This window comes from Heptranchias perlo, unplaced genomic scaffold, assembly GCF_035084215.1.
Source record: "Heptranchias perlo isolate sHepPer1 unplaced genomic scaffold, sHepPer1.hap1 HAP1_SCAFFOLD_63, whole genome shotgun sequence".
Taxonomy (NCBI): Eukaryota; Metazoa; Chordata; class Chondrichthyes; order Hexanchiformes; family Hexanchidae; genus Heptranchias; species Heptranchias perlo.
The window spans coordinates 577,331-594,201 of NW_027139655.1; the positions used below are offsets into that span (position 1 = coordinate 577,331).

A 16,871-nucleotide genomic window follows, 5' to 3' on the forward strand; every position below is an offset into this window, starting at 1 on the left:
ATTTGTTACTGTACAGAGTTACATTTCAGTGATTCCCCAGTGAGTTTGATGCGTTATGTGAATAATCCAACAAAATAGAACAGAAACGGAGCGAAGCGCTGAATTCCACAGATGTAGAAAGGTTAGTCGAGCAGTTCTGGTGATTCTTTACGAGCCCTGCATGGCAAGTAGTTTAAATAAATACAAGAAATCTGGTGATGTGTGGGCTGGGGTCTATAAGTCACCGTTTAAAGTACCGGACTGTGGTCACTGCCCCGACTCCAGTCCCATTAATACCTCATCTCGTCCACAACGAGACAAAAGAAGCTCAAAGCCACACTGGTAGCATGATATCAGCGTCTCCCTTCAGACAGTAACCAGTCCTTTCACAGATACAGAGGGTGGCTCTGAAAAGAGCCTTTGCATCGAGCTACATTGAAACTACAGCACAGAAACAGGCCATTCGGCCCAACTAGTCTATGCCGGCGTTTATGCTGCTCATGAGCCTCCTCCTTCCTTACTTCATCTAACCCTATCGGCATATCCTTCTATACATTTCTCCCTCATGTGTTGATCTGTCTTCCCCTGAAATGCCCCTGTGTTATTTGCCTCAGCTACTCCTCGTAGTTCCAAGTTCCACATTCTAACCACTCTCTGGGTAAAGCAATTTCTCATGAATTCCCTATTTGATTTATTAGCGACTATTTTATATTTATTACCTGAAGTTTTGGACTCCCCACAAGTGGAAACATTTTCTCTCCATCTATCCTAACAAATCCTATCATTATCTTAAAAACCTCGATCAGATCAACCCTCAGCCTTCTCTTTTCTGGTGAAACGAGACCCAGTCTGTTCAATCTTTCCTGATAAGAATATCCTCTCATTTCTGGTATCATCCTTGTGAATCTTGTTTGCACCTTCTCCAATGCCCCTATGTCTACAATATGGAGACGAGACCTGTTCGCAGTATTCCAAGTCTGGTCTAAACAAGGTTCTATACAAGTTTAACATAACTTCTTTGCTTTTCAACTTTATCCCTCTAGAAATGAATCCTAGTGTTTGATTTATCTTTTTATGACCTGATTAACCTGGGTCGCTGCTTTTAGTAATTTGTGTATCTGTACCACTAGATCCCTTTGCTCCTCTATCCCGTTTAGACTCTTATTATCCAAGCAGTGTGTGACCTCTTGATTCTTCATTCTGCAAGTTTATTAATGCCCTCTTGCATTTTGATGCATTTTTCCTTTGTATTAACTAAATCCCCCAATTTGTTGTCGTCCACAAATTTTGGAATTGTACTTCCGATTCCCGAATCCAAATCGTTAATGTAAATTGTGAAGAACAGTGGTCCCAGCAACTGGAACTCCACTTCCCACCTTTTGCCAGTCTGAGTAGTGACGCTTAACCTCTATTCTCGGCTTTCAGTTTTGTAGCCAACTTACTATCCATTCTGCCAGCTGATCCTGACTCCACGTGCTCTGAACTTAGCCATGAGTCTACAATATGGTACATTATAGAAGACCTTCGGAAAATCCAAATATATCACCTCTACTGCATTAAACTTGTCTACACTTTCTGTTCCTTCTTCAAAGATTTCAATCAGGTTGGTCCTGTCCTTTGGGTTATCAGATTAAGCCTTGGCCGGTTTACTTGCTCTTGGAGCTCACAATGCTGGTTTTCTTTGGCAGCAGCAAGGCCTGGATATCAGACAACACCCTGAGCGATGGTCACCCGTCCCAGCAGCTTGTTGAGCTCCTCGTCGTTGCGGATGGCCAGCTGCAGGTGTCTGGGGATGATGCGGGTCTTCTTGTTTGTCCAGGGCCGCTTTGCCGGGCAGCTCGAGGATTTCAGCCGTCAGATACTCGATGCACAGCAGCCAGATAGACCGGGGCTCCGGCACCCACACGTTCAGCATTGTTCCCCTTTCGCAGGAGCCTGTGAACACGGGTAATAGGGAACTGCAGTCCGCCCCGGGATGAGCGAGACTTGGACTTGGACAGAGCTTTACCGCCGATTTTTCCTCTTCCAGACATTTCCACAATCTCACAAACACTTTCACAAAGAATGAAGAAATCCTCCCGCACTCGCCCTTCTTATACCTTCTGGAGGAGTACAGTGGGGGCACTTGTGATGGGTCTCTCTCAGAGTGTTTACACTGCCCGCTCACCCTCACTGATATTCTATCTTTGAACTGCTGTAATATTGTCCTTTAGTAATATTGCTGCTCCTCCTCCTTTCCCTATTTCCCTGTCCTTTCTAAAGATCTTATAGACTTGAATATTAAGCTGCCATTCCTGTCCAGTTGGTGGTCAGGTCTCTGTAATGATTTAATGGAATTATTTAACTTTACTCAAAGGCTGATGTGAGCTGTGGTAAAATGTATTTCCAGCTGGTCAAGTATTGCAGGTATCGACTGTCTCTTCAGTCCGATATCAGGTGAAGAATTACTGGCTGGTGTGGAATTTCCATTGATTGGGGGTTGGTGAAATCTACTGGGCGGAAACAGGAACTGCAACAGAGCGAGAAAGGATCCGTCAGAAACCAGTGAAAATGAAGAACAAAATCCAACAGCCTGCAGTGTCTGTTCAGGATACTGATGTTTGGGAACTATTTTATTGTTGGCTATTTTCAGCGATGGTGCTATAGTGGTGAGCATAGCTGCCTTCCAAGCAGTTGACCCGCGTTCGATTCCCGGCCATCGCAGTTACGTGGTCTTATTAGTTTATTTCCAACAGAAACTGTTGAGTTTACAATCGAATTTGATGCAGTTCAGTTGGATATTGTTTCCAAAACATAATCGGGTGCAATTATAGTAAAATATTTTCAACCTTCATTTCTTTTCCCGAAAGAAGCAAAAGAGGAAAAACATGCTGGAAATACTGATTTACCAAGGGTCGAATGAGAGTGAGGAAGGGAAATGATATGTTAGCCTTTATTGTCAGGGTGTTGGAATATGAGAGTAAGAAGGTCTTGCTGCAATTGTAGTATGAGGAAATATTGTGTAAAATTGGCCAATTTTCGGTGGAGTTTAGAAGAATGAGAGGTGATCGCATTGAAATGTATAAAATTCTTAGACGGCTTGACAGTGTAGATGTTAAGAGTCTGATTCCCCTGGCTGGAGAGTCAAGAACTGAAGCTCATCGTCTCAAGATAAGGGGTCGGCCAATTCGGACCGACATGAGGAAACATTTCTTCACTCAAAGGATTGTGAATCTTTGGAATTCTATACACCCCAGAGGGCTGTGGGTGCTCAGTCGTTGAGTTTTATTCAAAGCTGAGATCGATAGATTTTTGGACTCTCGGGGAATCAAGGGATATGGGGATCGTGCGGGAAAGTGGAGATGAGATCGTAGATCAGCCAGGATCTTATTGAATGGCGGAGCAGGCTCGATGGGCCATATGGCCTATTCTGCTGCTATTTCTTATGTTCTTATGTTGAGAGTTTTATTTCCAAGTTTGCTGACGACAATAATTTATGATGTGGAGATGCCGGTGATGAACTGGGGTTGACAAATGTAAGGAATCTTACAACACCAAGTTATAGTCCAACTGTTTTATTTGAAAATCACAAGCTTTCGGAGGCCTTCTCCTTCGTCAGGTGAGTGTGGGATTCCATGGAAGGTTACCGCATTTATAGTCAGAGAACAATACCTGGTGATTACAGATAATCTTTCCAACTGCCCGTTGTCAAGGCAATCAACGTGTTCAGACAGATAGATGTAACCTCCAGGACCACCGAATATACAAACGGCCAGAACAAAAGACAGAGAGAGAGAGAGAGAGAAACTTCCGAAAGGAAGAGAAAGACAGAGAATGACCCTTTGTATTAATAACAGAGAACTTATTTTCGCTGGTGGGGTTACGTGCAGCGTGACATAAACCCAAGATCCCGGCTGAGGCCGTGCTCATGGGTGCGGAACTTGGCGATCAATTTCTGCTCGACGATTTTGCGTTGCTGCATGTCTCGAAGGCTGCTTGGAGGCGAGTGTAAAGCGACCATTGTGAAGGGCAAGGTTCGGTTAACAACTGGGGGATTAACTCAAATAGTAGAGCGCTTGCTTAACATGCCAGAAATAGCGGGATCGATGCCTGCATTTTCCCTCACTTCTTCATCTTGGGGTGTTGTCCCGAAACAAAAATGGTGTCAGTTTTCATCAAATCCATGACCCACGGAAAGCCAAAGCTTCGATAAAGAGAGGTCAAGGGGCAATAAATCATTTGGTGCGCTGCAGTAAGCAAAAGTTTTTGATTTTGGTGTTTAGCAAAGATGGAAAGATGAAGTCAGACATAGGAAAAAGCTTCACAGGTGCTGATATCTTTTCTGTGGATTGAACTCAGGATTTACAAAGTTAATAAAACGAATGCACTCCCTGCTGTGTTAAGAGCGCACGAACGGTGGATACTGCCAGGCAGCACTGCCAATTAGATCAGTTTGCAAGCTAGCTAAAGTCATAAAGTAATGGACAATTTGCAAAAACAATCCTGTCAGGGAGGAGTTGACCAGAAAATCTTCTGGTTTGTCATGAGACACGATATCCACTGCTCCACTGGTCTAGGGTGTGCCGAGAAAGGAGCAGCTCACACTCCCACAGCGCTGCTGGATGAACAGGAAACGAGTCAGTCTCGGTAATGCACATGTGAATCCACGAGTCCGGGAGTGTCGAAAGGCGCACAGTGAACATTTACCAAAGAGAGCAATCTTTGCTGCTTCCCTTCGATCGTTCAGCTGGGACAGCGGAGGACTGTAATACAATTAACAGATAAAAGTCATCCTTAGGTTTCTGGTTGGAAGTAGCGAACGTGCTTTTGGAAGAAGCAGAAATTAGCTCAAGGCCGTTTTCTTTACTTTACAGACAGCCAAAAGCTTAACATGTTGGCGCTGAGGCACAGGAGGCCTCCTTTCTTTCTGAAACCAAAATCTTTTTGTGTCTGCCCGAAAACGGCTGTTTTGCTCGAGCACTTGCCTCTGCTCACCAGCAGGGCGTACCTTTGAATAACAACACGTCAAACCGCACTCACTTTCAAGCAAATTAGTCTTCCATCAGTCAGTCAGAGCTGTCTCTGTTGTCTCAAGCTTGGGCGTTTGTTCTTTTCCGATGACCTCGTCTGCCTTCCGCAGGCTCTGGTTCTTCTCAGCATCATTCACGATTGCTGTGCCTTCCGGTTCTGCTGTTGCTCACTTGCTAATGCTCGATATCGCCGATTGGAGCAAAGCATTGAACATATTCATGGAGGTGGCAATTCGTGGCGCTGCTTGGAGGCGAGTGTAAAGCGACTTTTGTGAACGCCAATGTGATCACTCGAACTGGGGAATTAGCTCAAATGGTTAAATGCTCGCTTAGCGTTCAAAAAATAGTCGGATCGATGCTCGCATTTTCTAATCACTTTTTTAACTCGGAGAATTGTCTGGAAACAAAAATGGTGTCAGTTTTCAGCAAATCCAGATCTCACGAAAATCCCAAGCTTCGATAAAGAGAGGTCAAGGGGCAGTAAATTTTTGGTGTGCTGCAGTTAACAAAAGTTTTTGATTTTGTTGTTTAGCAAAGATGGAAAGATGAACTGAGACACGGAAAAAAGCTTCACAGGTCCTGAAATCTTTTCTGTGGTTTGAACTCAGCATTTACAAAGTTAATAATTCTTATGCACTCCCTGGTATCTGAAAAGCGCACGAACGGTGGAGTCTGCCAGGCAGCACTCCCAACTTGTACAGTTTGCAAGCTATCTAAAGTCATAAAGTAATGGACAGTTGGCAAAAACAATCCAGTCAGGTGGGAGTTGTCCAGACAATCTTCTGATTTGTCATGAGACACGATATCCACTGCTCCACTGGTCTCGGGTGTGCAGAGAAAGTAGCAGCTCACACTGCCACAGTGCTGCGGGATGAGCAGGAAATAAGTCAGTCTCGGTCAAGCACACGTGACTCCACCAGTCCGGGAGTGTCAAAAGGCGCATAGTGAATATTGACCAAAGAGAGCAATCTTGGCTGCTTCCCTTCGATCGTTCAGCTGGTACAGCGGAGGACTGCAATATAATTAACAGATAAAAGTCATCCTTAGGTTTCTGGTTGGAACTAGCGAACGTGCTTTTGGAGTAAGCAGAAATTAGCTCAAGGCCGTTTTCTTTACTTTACAGACAGCCAAAAGCTTAACATGTTGGCGCTGAGGCACAGGAGGCCTCCTTTCCTTTCTGATACCTGAAAGCTTTTTGTGTCTGTCCGAAAACGGCTGTTTTGCTCGAGCACTTGCCTCTGCTCACCAGCAGGGCGTACCTTTGAATAACAACACGTCAAACCGCACTCACTTTCAGGCAAAAACTCTTCTGTCACTCAGTCAGACAGACAGGGCTCTCACATTTCCCTCAAGCTCGGGGTGGCTGTTCGTTTCCGGTGACCTCGTCTACCTTCCGCAGGCTCGGGCTCTTCTCAGCATCATTCACGATTACTGGGGCTTCCCGTTCTCCTGATGCTCACTTGCTGATGCTCGATCCTCCGATTGGAGTAAAGTATTGATTGTATTCAGGGAGGGGGCCAACCCACGGCAAGATTTCTCTGCTGGTCGTGGATCTGCTTGGAGGCGAGTGCGAAGCAGCTACTGTGAAGGGCAATTTACAAGAAACAACCTCAAATATGGAATGAAGAGGGAGTAGCAACAAGGACACAGAATTGTCTGAGGGACAGGAAACAGAGGGCAGTGGTGAACGGTTGTTTTTCGGACTGGAGGGAGGTGTAGAATGGTGTTCCCCAGGGGTCGGTGCTGGGATCACTGCTTATCTTGATATATATTAATGATTTGGACTTGGGTGTATGGGGCACAATTTCAAAATTTGCAGATGACGCAAAACTTCGAAGGGTAACAAACAGTGAGGAGGACAGTGATAGACTTCAAGAGGACATCGACAGGCTGGTGGCAAGGGCGGACACATGGCAAATGTAATTTAACGCAGACAAATGCGAAGTGATGCATTTCGGTAGGATTAACGAGTAGAGGCGATGTCAACTACAGGGCACAATTTTGAAAGGGGTACAGGGTCAGAGGGATTTGGGGGTACGTATGCAAAAATCATTAAAGGTGGCAGGGCAAGTTGAGAAAGAGGTTAAAAAAGCATACGGGGTCCTGGGCTTTATAAATAGAGGCATAGAGTACAAAAGTATGGAAGTCATGATGAACCTTTATAAAATACTGGTTCGGCCACAACTGGAGTATTGTGTCCACTTGTGGGCACCGCAGTTCAGGTAAGATGTGAAGGCCTCAGAGAGGGTGCAGAAGAGATTTACTAGAATGATTCCAGGGATGAGGGACTTCAGTTACGTGGATCGACTGGAGAAGCTGGGGTTGTTCTCCTTCGAACAGAGACGGTTGCGAGCAGATTTGATCGAGGTTTTCAAAATCATGAAGGGTCGAGATAGAGCAGATAGAGAGAAACGCTTCCCGTTGGCGGAAGGGTCAAGGACCAGAGGACATCGATTAAAGTTGATTGGCAAACGAACCAAAGGTGACATGAGGACAAACCTTTTTACACAGAGAGTGGTTCGGATCTGGAATGCACTGCCCGAGGGGGTGGTCCAATCATGGAAAGGAAAACATTTTCAGGGCTACGGGGATGGGGCGGGGAAGTGGGACTCGCAGGATTGCTCTTGCATAGAGCCGGTGCGCACTCGATGCTTCGAATGGCCTCCTTCCGCGCTGTAAACTTTTAATGATTCTGGTCGAGAGATCGCTGAGCATACGCGAGGTAGCAGGATCGATTCTTCCACCTGAGGGAGCTGTCCACGACCGAGTATTGCCGACCGGCACACTCCAAGGTGCAGGAGAACATGCTGCGGGACTCACTGAAGCGAGGTGCGGCGTTGCAAAGGCTCTATGGGGAAAGGCGACTGTGTAAGGCTGTCCCACGTGGTATTGTATAGAATGTATTAAAAAATATGTACCGTGGTTAAATTGTAATATCGGGATCGTACGATGTACGATCTGAAATTCATTGCTTTGAAATTGTGATATTTAATTTGATCTCTGTGTATTCTTAAATTTGATGAAATAAAGTATATTTTGTGAGAAAGTAAAAGTTTGCAGCTACCTTTGAGCCATGTAGCATTCGAACCTACTAATCTTCTGATGTATAATACCAGAACAGGATCTACCACGGTCCACTGGCACACGTTGTGAAAAGCAAGTTGCAGCATGCACTCCGACAGAGCTGTTGTATGAGCAGGTATCGAACCAGTTTCGGTCAGGCCCACGCGACTACCGAGTCGGGGAGTTTAAAACAGTGAACAATCACCACACAGAAGGATCTTTGCTGCTTCCCTTCGATCGCTCAGCTGGTGGAACAGAGGACTAGAGTGGAAAACAAAGCAGAGTCACCCTCAGGTTGCTGATTTAATTCCGTCTCGAAGTAGCGAATGTGATTTTGGAAGAAGAAACAGTTAGATCAAGGCCGCTTACTGTCGGTTCCCGTTCTGCTGTTGCTCACTTGCTGACGCTCGATACCGCCGATTGGAGCAAAGTATTGAATGTCTTCAGGGAGGGGGAAATTCGTGCCGCTGCTCGGAGGCGAGTGTGAAGCGACCATTGTGAAGGGCAATTCCACCACCGCAACTGGGGAATTAGCTCAAATGTTAGAGCGCTCGCTTAGCATGTGAGAGGTAGCGGGATCGATGCCCGCATTCTCCACTCGCTTTTTTACCTTGGGTAATTGTCCTGAAACAAAAATGGTGTCAGTTGTCCCACGTTAATCCTCAGCTTCGATGCAGAGAGGTCAAGGGGAAGCAAATCTTTTGGTGTACTGCAATGAGCAAAAATTCTTGATTTTGGTGTTTAGTAAAGATGGAAAGAAGAGGTGAGACATGGAAAAAAGCTTCACGGGTCCTGATATCTTTTCGGTGGATTGAACTCAGGATTTACAAAGTTAATAAAACTAATGCACTCCCTGCTGTGTTAAGAACGCACTTACGGTGGAGACTGCCAGGCAGCACTGCCAATTAGGACAGTTTGCAAGCTATCGAAAGTCATAAAGTAATGGGCAGATTGCAAAAACAATCCAGCCAGTTAGGAGTTAACCAGGCAATTTTCTGATTTGTCATGAGACACGTTATCCACTGCTCCACTGGCCCCCCAGGGTGTGCAGAGTAAGTAGCAGCTCACACTCCCACAGCGCTGCGGTATGACCAGGTACCGAGTCAGTCTCGGTCATGCACCCGTGAATTTGATTTTGGAATAAGCAGCAGTTAGATCAAGGCCGCTCACTGTGGCTTCCCGTTCTGCTGTTACTCGATATCACCGATTGGAGCAAAGTATTGAAAAAGTTCAGGGACGGGACCAACCCAAGGCAAGATTTCTCCACTGGTCGTGGAGCTGGGTGGAGGCGAGTGTGAAGCAGATACTGGAAGGGTCAATGTATGAGTATTAAACAGGGAATTCGCCCAAATGGTAGCGTGCTCACTTAGCGGGATCGATACCTGTATTCTTCATTTACCTTGGATCAATTGTCCAGAAACAGAAATGGCTTCAGTTTTCAGCGAGCCCATAACCCACTTAATTCCAAAAGTTCACCATGTGCTACGGTACAGAGAGGTCAAGTGGCAGCACATCTTTTGGTGTGCGACAATAAGCAGAAATTCTTGATTTTGGTGTTGAGCAAAGAAGTTTAAAAAAAGCTTTAGACTCCATAATGCCTTTGCTGAGGATCGAACTCAGAACCTTCCGGTTATCAGACTGACGCGCTGCCCTGCTGCGCTAAAAAGACACTTGGCATATAATTAAGCAGGCAGCACTAACGAGCAGGACAGTTTGCAGGGTGTCACGTCATAAAGTAAGGGGCAGGCTGCAAAAAGCATCCATCCAGGTCGAAATCGAATCAACAATCTTCGGAACTCTGGTCAGACATGATCTCCACTGCTCTACCGGCCCAGGGCTGTGGGGAGTAAATAGGAGCTCACACTCTCACGGCGCTGCAGTATGAGCAGGTACCGAGTCAGTCTCGGTTATGCCCACGCGATTCCACGAGTCCGGGAGTGTCAAAGTGCGCATGGTGAACAATCCCATTTCCTACATCCCTTCCATCACTTCGGTGGTAAGACAGAGGATTATAAGTGATAAATAAAGCAAAGTAATCCTTCGGTTGCTGGTTCAATTCAAGATCGAAGGAATAAGTCTGCTTTTACAGTCAGCAGCAATTATCTCAAGGTGGCCCTCTGAACTTTACAGGCAGCCGACAGCTTAACATGTTGGCGCTGAGGCCCAGGACACCTCTTTTCCTTCCTCAAACCTTAAAGCTTCAGGTGTCTGCCCGAACACGGCTGTTTCACTCGAGCATTTGTCTCTGCTCTTCAGCAGGGGGCGCATTCGAGGAGCAACTTTTAAAATTTCAAAATATACTTTATTTCATAAAATTTAATGATACCTACAGTTCAGGGTAAAAGTCGCAATTTCAATTCAAAACAATACAAAACAGATCGCACACACTATGATCCCATTAATTGAATACAAAACACAGTCCATATTTTCTTATACATTCTGTACAATAAAAGGTGGGGTGGCTTTACACGGTGGCCGTTCTCCATCGACCCAACGCGTCGGCCGCACTTCACTTCAGTGCGTCCCGCAGCACGTATTCCTGGACCTTGGAGTGTGCCAGGTTTCAGGTGGACCAAAGAGCCTCCTTCACTGAGTTAATGGTCTTCCAGCCTCAGGTCATATCTGTCTCGGTGTGCGTCCCCGGGGAAGAGCCCGTAGAGCAAAGCGTCCTGTTTTCCCGAAGTGTTGGGGATGAACTGGAACAGAAACAAAAGCATCTCTCTCCACAACTTCTGCGTGAAGGGGCAGTCTACCTGGAGATGGACGATGATCCAGTCCGTGCTGCAGTGTCGAGGGCAGCTCGCAGTGGTGGAAAGACCGCACTGGGAGGGCATTTCTCACCACCATCCAGGCCACATCCTGGTGCCTGTTGGTCAGTTCTGGTGATGAGACATTCTGCCAAATGGCATCGACCTTCTGGTTGGGGAGCTGCCCAACCGGATCCACCCTCTCCTTTTCCTGCAGGACCGCCAGAACGTTCCTCTTTCGACCACCGTCTGGCGGCCTTGAGGTCCAAGTGGTTCCTCCTCAGGAACTCTCCACCTGGGACAGGTTGGGGGTGGTGGGGGGGGGGGGGGGCGGGCCAGCTGGACGGGACGTCCTGCGTCTGCTCGGCCAGCATGACCAGACCAAGTTTTCTCAGTGTATTGGACAGGTAGAAACTCAGCACGTAGTGACACTTGGTGTTTGTGTACTGGGGCTCTGCACACATCCTGAGGCAGACACACACAAATGTAAAAACTTTGGGGACGCTCTTCCCCCCTTTGTCTGGGGGTTTGTACATGGTGTCCCTGTGGACACGTTCTAACTTGCGCCTCCAGACAAGGTGGAAGATAGCCCTGGTGACTGTGGCAAAGGAACTGCGGGGAATGGGCCAGACCTGAGCCACATGAAGTAAAACTGTGAGTACCTCACACTTTATCACCAGGTTCTTTCCAGTTACATTTCTTGTTTGAAGCCTGGGGCCCCCCGAACCCGATACCCAGCACCATCACGTAGCCAGACATGATGGTGAAGGGGACAAAGTATTGGGTCCCCCACCTGCCATAGAATATGGCCTCACCCTTACTGCGGTTCACTCTGGCCCCCTGAGGCCAGCTCGAACTGGTGGCAGATGCCCATCAGTCTGTGGACCGACTGATCGGACCAAAAAACGGTGACGTCAGCCTTGTACAGGGAGGCCTTAACCTGTGTGCCTACAATGCCTGGGGTCGTCACCACCCTGATACTTGTGTCCTACTTGATGGGCGCTGCAAATGGCTCGATAAATACACGAACAAGACCGCAGAGAGAGGACAGCACTGCCTGACTCCAGATCTGATTGGAAAACTCTCCGACTCCACCCATTGATTCGGACTGCGCTATGGATGTGCGCGTAGAGCAGTCGGATCCAATCGCGGATTCCCTCCCCAAGCCCCATTTTGGAGAGCATTTCCATCATGTACGTGTGGGATATTCTATCGAAGGCCTTCTCCTGTTCCAGGCTGATCAGGCAGGTGTTTACCCCCTGTCCTGTATGTCGGCGATCATATCCCTGAGCAGCATAATGCTATCAGAGAACTTCCTGTCGGGTCTGATCCGGGTGGATCACCCGCACCAGCCGACTTGAGCGTGTTGGCGATGACCTTAGACAGAATCTTGTAGTCGTCATTTACCAAGGAAATGTGTCGCCAAATTCTGATTTCCCCCTCTCCCCCTTCTGCTTGTAGATGAGGGTGATGATGCCTTTAATCATGGACTCTGACATGCTGCCTGACAGAAGCAAACTCCCGTATACTTCCAGTAGGTCTGCGTCCATCCAGTCCCACAGAGCCCAGTACAACTCAACCGGTAAAACATCGCTCCCCGGAGTTCTACTCTTCTCGAAGGACTGGGCGAACTTTATCAGCTCGTCCAGGGTCAGTGGACGATCCAGGCTCTCCCGCTCGCTGTCCTCAAAGACCTCCGTAATTGATGACAGGAGGGGTTGGGAGGCCGTGGTGTCTCTGGGCTTTGCGTCATACAGTCCGGCATAAAAGGACTTGCTGATCCTCAGTCTGTCGGTCTGCGAAGACGTCAGCGAGCCCTCTTCCTCCTTCAGGCTGCTGATCACCAGATGTCTCTCTGTGCAGCTTCTGGAAGAAGAAAGGCGATCACTTCTCGCCCTGCCCCACGGAGTGGACTCTGGACCGAAAGCTGATCTTCGAGGCCTCGGAGGCGAAGAGTGAGACTTTCTGGCCCTTCAACTCCCTGAGTTCCTCCCCGACATCAATCCCCATCGACTGCAGCTGGAGCAGATCCTGCATGCTTTTCTGGAGCTGGGACAATTTCATATGTCTCTCACACGTCCCTTTAACTGGACGTGTCAAACCGTAAGATCAGAGGGTGAGGCCCCTTTAACTGGGCAAGTCAAACTGTGTGAACACAGGTTGAGGCCCCTTTAACTGGACGGGTCACACCGTGAGATCACAGGGTGAGGCCCCATTCACTGCACGGGTAAAACCTTGAGATCTCAGGGTGAGGCCCCGTTATCTGGACGGGTCACAACGTGAGAACACAGGGTGAGGCCCCTTTAACGACGGGTCACATCGTGAGATCTCATGGTGAGACTGCTTTAACTGCACGGGTCACAACGTCCGATCTCAGGGTGAGGCCCCTTTAACTGGCTGGGTCACACCGTGAGATGGCAGGGTGAGGCCCCTTTAACTGAACGGGTCACACCGTGAGATGACAGGGTGAGGCCCCTTTAACTGAACGGGTCACACCGTGAGATAACAGGGTGAGGACCCTTTCACTGGACGGTTAAAACCTTAAGATCACAGGATGAGGCCCCTTTCACTGGACGGGTCACACCGTGAGATCGCAGGGTGAGACTACTTTAACTGGCTGGGTCACACCGTGAGATTACGGGGCGAAGTCCCTTTAACTGGACCAGTCACAACGTTAGATCTCAGGGTGGGGTCACTTTAACTGGACGGGTCACACCGTGAGATAACAGGGTGAGGCCTGTTTAACTGGACGGGTCACACCGAGAGATAACAGGGTGGGGTGAGGCCCCTTTAACTGGACGGGTCTCACCGAGAGATATCAGGGTAAGGCACTGTGATTCCATGTGGTATTCCCTCGCTCGGCTAATTTAAATATATGAGGTGGCGAGAGTGTTGGAGAAATGAAGGCTTGAGATGGCAGAAGCACAGGGTCTCAGCAGCAGTGAGACCAGGACTGTACTTTGCAACTGGTGCAGGGAAACAGCAGTGGGAACGGAAATCACAAAATCACAAGAGACTTAGAAGTCCATGTATACAGATCATTCAAACATCATGGACAGGTACAGAAAACAATCATAAAAGGGTAATGGAATGCTGGCCTTTACAGCTAGAGGACTAGAATACGTGGGTAGAAGTTATGCTACATCGATACAAAGCCCTGGTTAGAACACACCTGGATTACAGTGTTCAGTTCTGGGTACCACACCTTAGAAAGGATATATTGAATTTGGGAGGGCAGAGCAGATTTACTGCAATGATCCCTGGGCACTAAAGGTTACATTTCGAGGAGAGAGTAAACAACCCAGGTTTGTATTCCCAGGAATTTAGAAGATTAAGGGATGATTTGATCGCAGTTTTCAAGGTATTAAGGGGAAGTGATAGGGTAGATAGAAAGAAATTATTTCCGCTGGTTTGGGAGTCCAGGACTAGGGGACATAACCTAAAAATGAAAGCCAGGACTTTCAGGAGTGAAGTTAGGAAACACTTCCACAGGGAAAGGGTGGGAGAAGTTTGGAACTCTCTTCCTCAAACGGCAGTTGATGCTCGCTCAATTGTTGATTTTAAATCTGATATTGAAAGATTTTTGTTAACTAAATGTATTAAGGGATATGGGGCTAAGGCGGATATATGAAGTTAGGTCACAGATCAACTATGATCTCATTGAAAGGCGAAACAGGCTCGAGGGACTAAATGCCCTAATCCTGTTCGGATCTTCCAATATACCTATATGTCAGTTTTCTGTGTTTATAAACACTTCATTGTAGTTCCCTCCGTGTCCAACACCGTGAGGCCTTCCCTGGTGTGTCAGCTTTCAGTGTTTTTAATACTAAAGTGGATTTCACTCCGTGTTCAACAGTGTGAGGCCTCCCCTGGTGTGTCAGCTTTCAGTGTTTATAAATACTTCAGTGTATTTCACACCGTCTCCAACACTGTGAAGCCTCCCCTGGTGTATCATCTTTCAGTGTTTATAAACACTTCACTGTATTTCACTCCGTCTCCAACACTGTGAGGCCTCCCCTGGTGTATCATCTTTCAGTGTTTATAAACACTTCACTGTATTTCACTCCGTCTCCAACACTGTGAGGCCTCCCCTGGTGTATCAGCTTTCAGTGTTTATAAACACTTCAATGTATTTCACTACGTCTCCAACATTGTGTGGCCTCCCCTGGTGTATCAGCTTTCAGTGTTTATAAACACTTCACCTTATTTCACTCCGTCTCCAACACTGTGAGGCCGACACTGGTGTATCAGCTTTCAGTGTTTATAAACACTTCACTGTATTTCACTCCGTCTCCAACAATGTGAGGCCTCCCCTGGTGTGTCAGCTTTCAGTGTTTATAAACATTTCAATGTATTTCATTGCATTTCCAGCACTGTGAAACCTCCCCCGACGTGTCAGCTCACTGGGCTATAAATTGGGTCGTGTAACACCCGTTGGATCAGCGCAACGTGGCCTCACAATGTGCCCAGATGGCGTCCGGAATCCGCGCACATAAATCTAGTGTGACGTGCTCCGTAGGCCACGTTGGAGGTGATGCTCCCACTGACACTATGGGATAACATGTTGAAAGTAGTCGCTTATTAAAAGCAGGGAGAAACACTCCAGTGACACAAGTAGGGCCCATGGAGATTGACATTAATTACAGTCACTGAACAAACAGATTCAGTGATCAACTTTAAATTCAACAAGATTTATATCACAACAAATATTTAATCAAATATTACACAGATGGAAAGCCCAAAGCTCAGTGCATTATTTTAATAAATATTTGAAAGAAGATAATCTATGAGACCCACAGTCTGACAGCACTGATGTGAAGGGAGAGCAGTTTCATTCACAGATGCAGATTATTTCTGAGTGAAATCCTTTAATTTCAGAGAGTTACTATCCACTTCTCAAGGGTTGGGTTTAAACTCAGAGATGGGAACTGAACCATTCTACTGGTCAGTTTGGAGACCATTCTGCGAATATTGGTACAATCTCTGGATACCCCGTCAATGTTGGCAAGTCTATGGATCCTCTTGTAAATATTGGGGCAGTCTCTGGATCTACCTGTAAATAATGGCACAGTCTTTGGATTCTACTGTAAATATTCGCACACTCTATGGATTTCCCTGCAATTATTCAAACAGACTATGAGAAAGACTCTGGATACTTCAAAATATTGATCCGCTTCCGGATTTCATGACCCAATCTGTGTACTGTCTGAATGCGTACACTGCCGAATAACACTGTAAATAATAAATCAGTCCCACAGACCCCTGTAAATATTGACATAGACTGGGTACAGCTTGAATGTATACAATCCCTGGTAGCACTTTTTATATTGACTAACTTTCACAGACCCCTGTAAATGCTAACACAATCTGGGGACTCCCTGAATATCTACAGTCCTTGGTACCACTGTAAATATCGACTCACTCTCACAGATCCATGTAAGTGCTGGCACAGTCTGGGGACTTCCTGAAGGTCTACAGTTCTGGGTACCCTTTTACATATTGACTCACTCTCAGAGACCCCTCTACATACTGACACAAGAACAACAACATCTTGCATTCATACAGCTCCTTTATCATAGTAAAACGTCCCATGGCGCTTTACAGGAGAGATCAGCGAACATAATTTGACACTGACCCACATAAAGAGATATTAGGACAGGGTCAAAGAGATAGGTTTTAAGAAGCGTTTTAAAGGAGGAGAGAGAAGTAGAGAGACGGAAAGTTTCAGGAATGGAATTCCAGAGCTTAGGGCCTGGGCAGCAGAAGGCACGGCCGCCAATTATGACGCGATTAAATTCGGTGATTTGCAAACGGCCAGAATTGCAGAGGGTTGTAGAGACAGAGGAGGTTACCGAGATAGGCAGTGGTGAGGGTATGAAGGGATTTGAAAACAAGGATGAGAATTTGAAAATCCTGGTGATGGGAGAAAGGGACTTGGTCCGAGTTAGGATGCGGGCCGTGGTGATGGGAGAAAGGGACTTGGTCCGAGTTAGGATGCGGGCCGTGGTGATGGGAGAAAGGGACTGGGTGCGAGTTAGGATGCGGGCCGTGGTGATGGGAGAAAGGGACTTGG

At 47.0% G+C, this 16,871-nt stretch overlaps 1 non-coding gene across 1 annotated transcript; it reads left to right on the forward strand.

The window, feature by feature from the left end:
• The first annotated feature begins 2,610 nt into the window (after positions 1-2,610).
• trnag-ucc (transfer RNA glycine (anticodon UCC)) lies at positions 2,611-2,682 on the forward strand. Its single transcript has one exon. It is a non-coding gene; the product is annotated as a tRNA-Gly (tRNA).
• Positions 2,683-16,871: the final 14,189 nt, after the last annotated feature.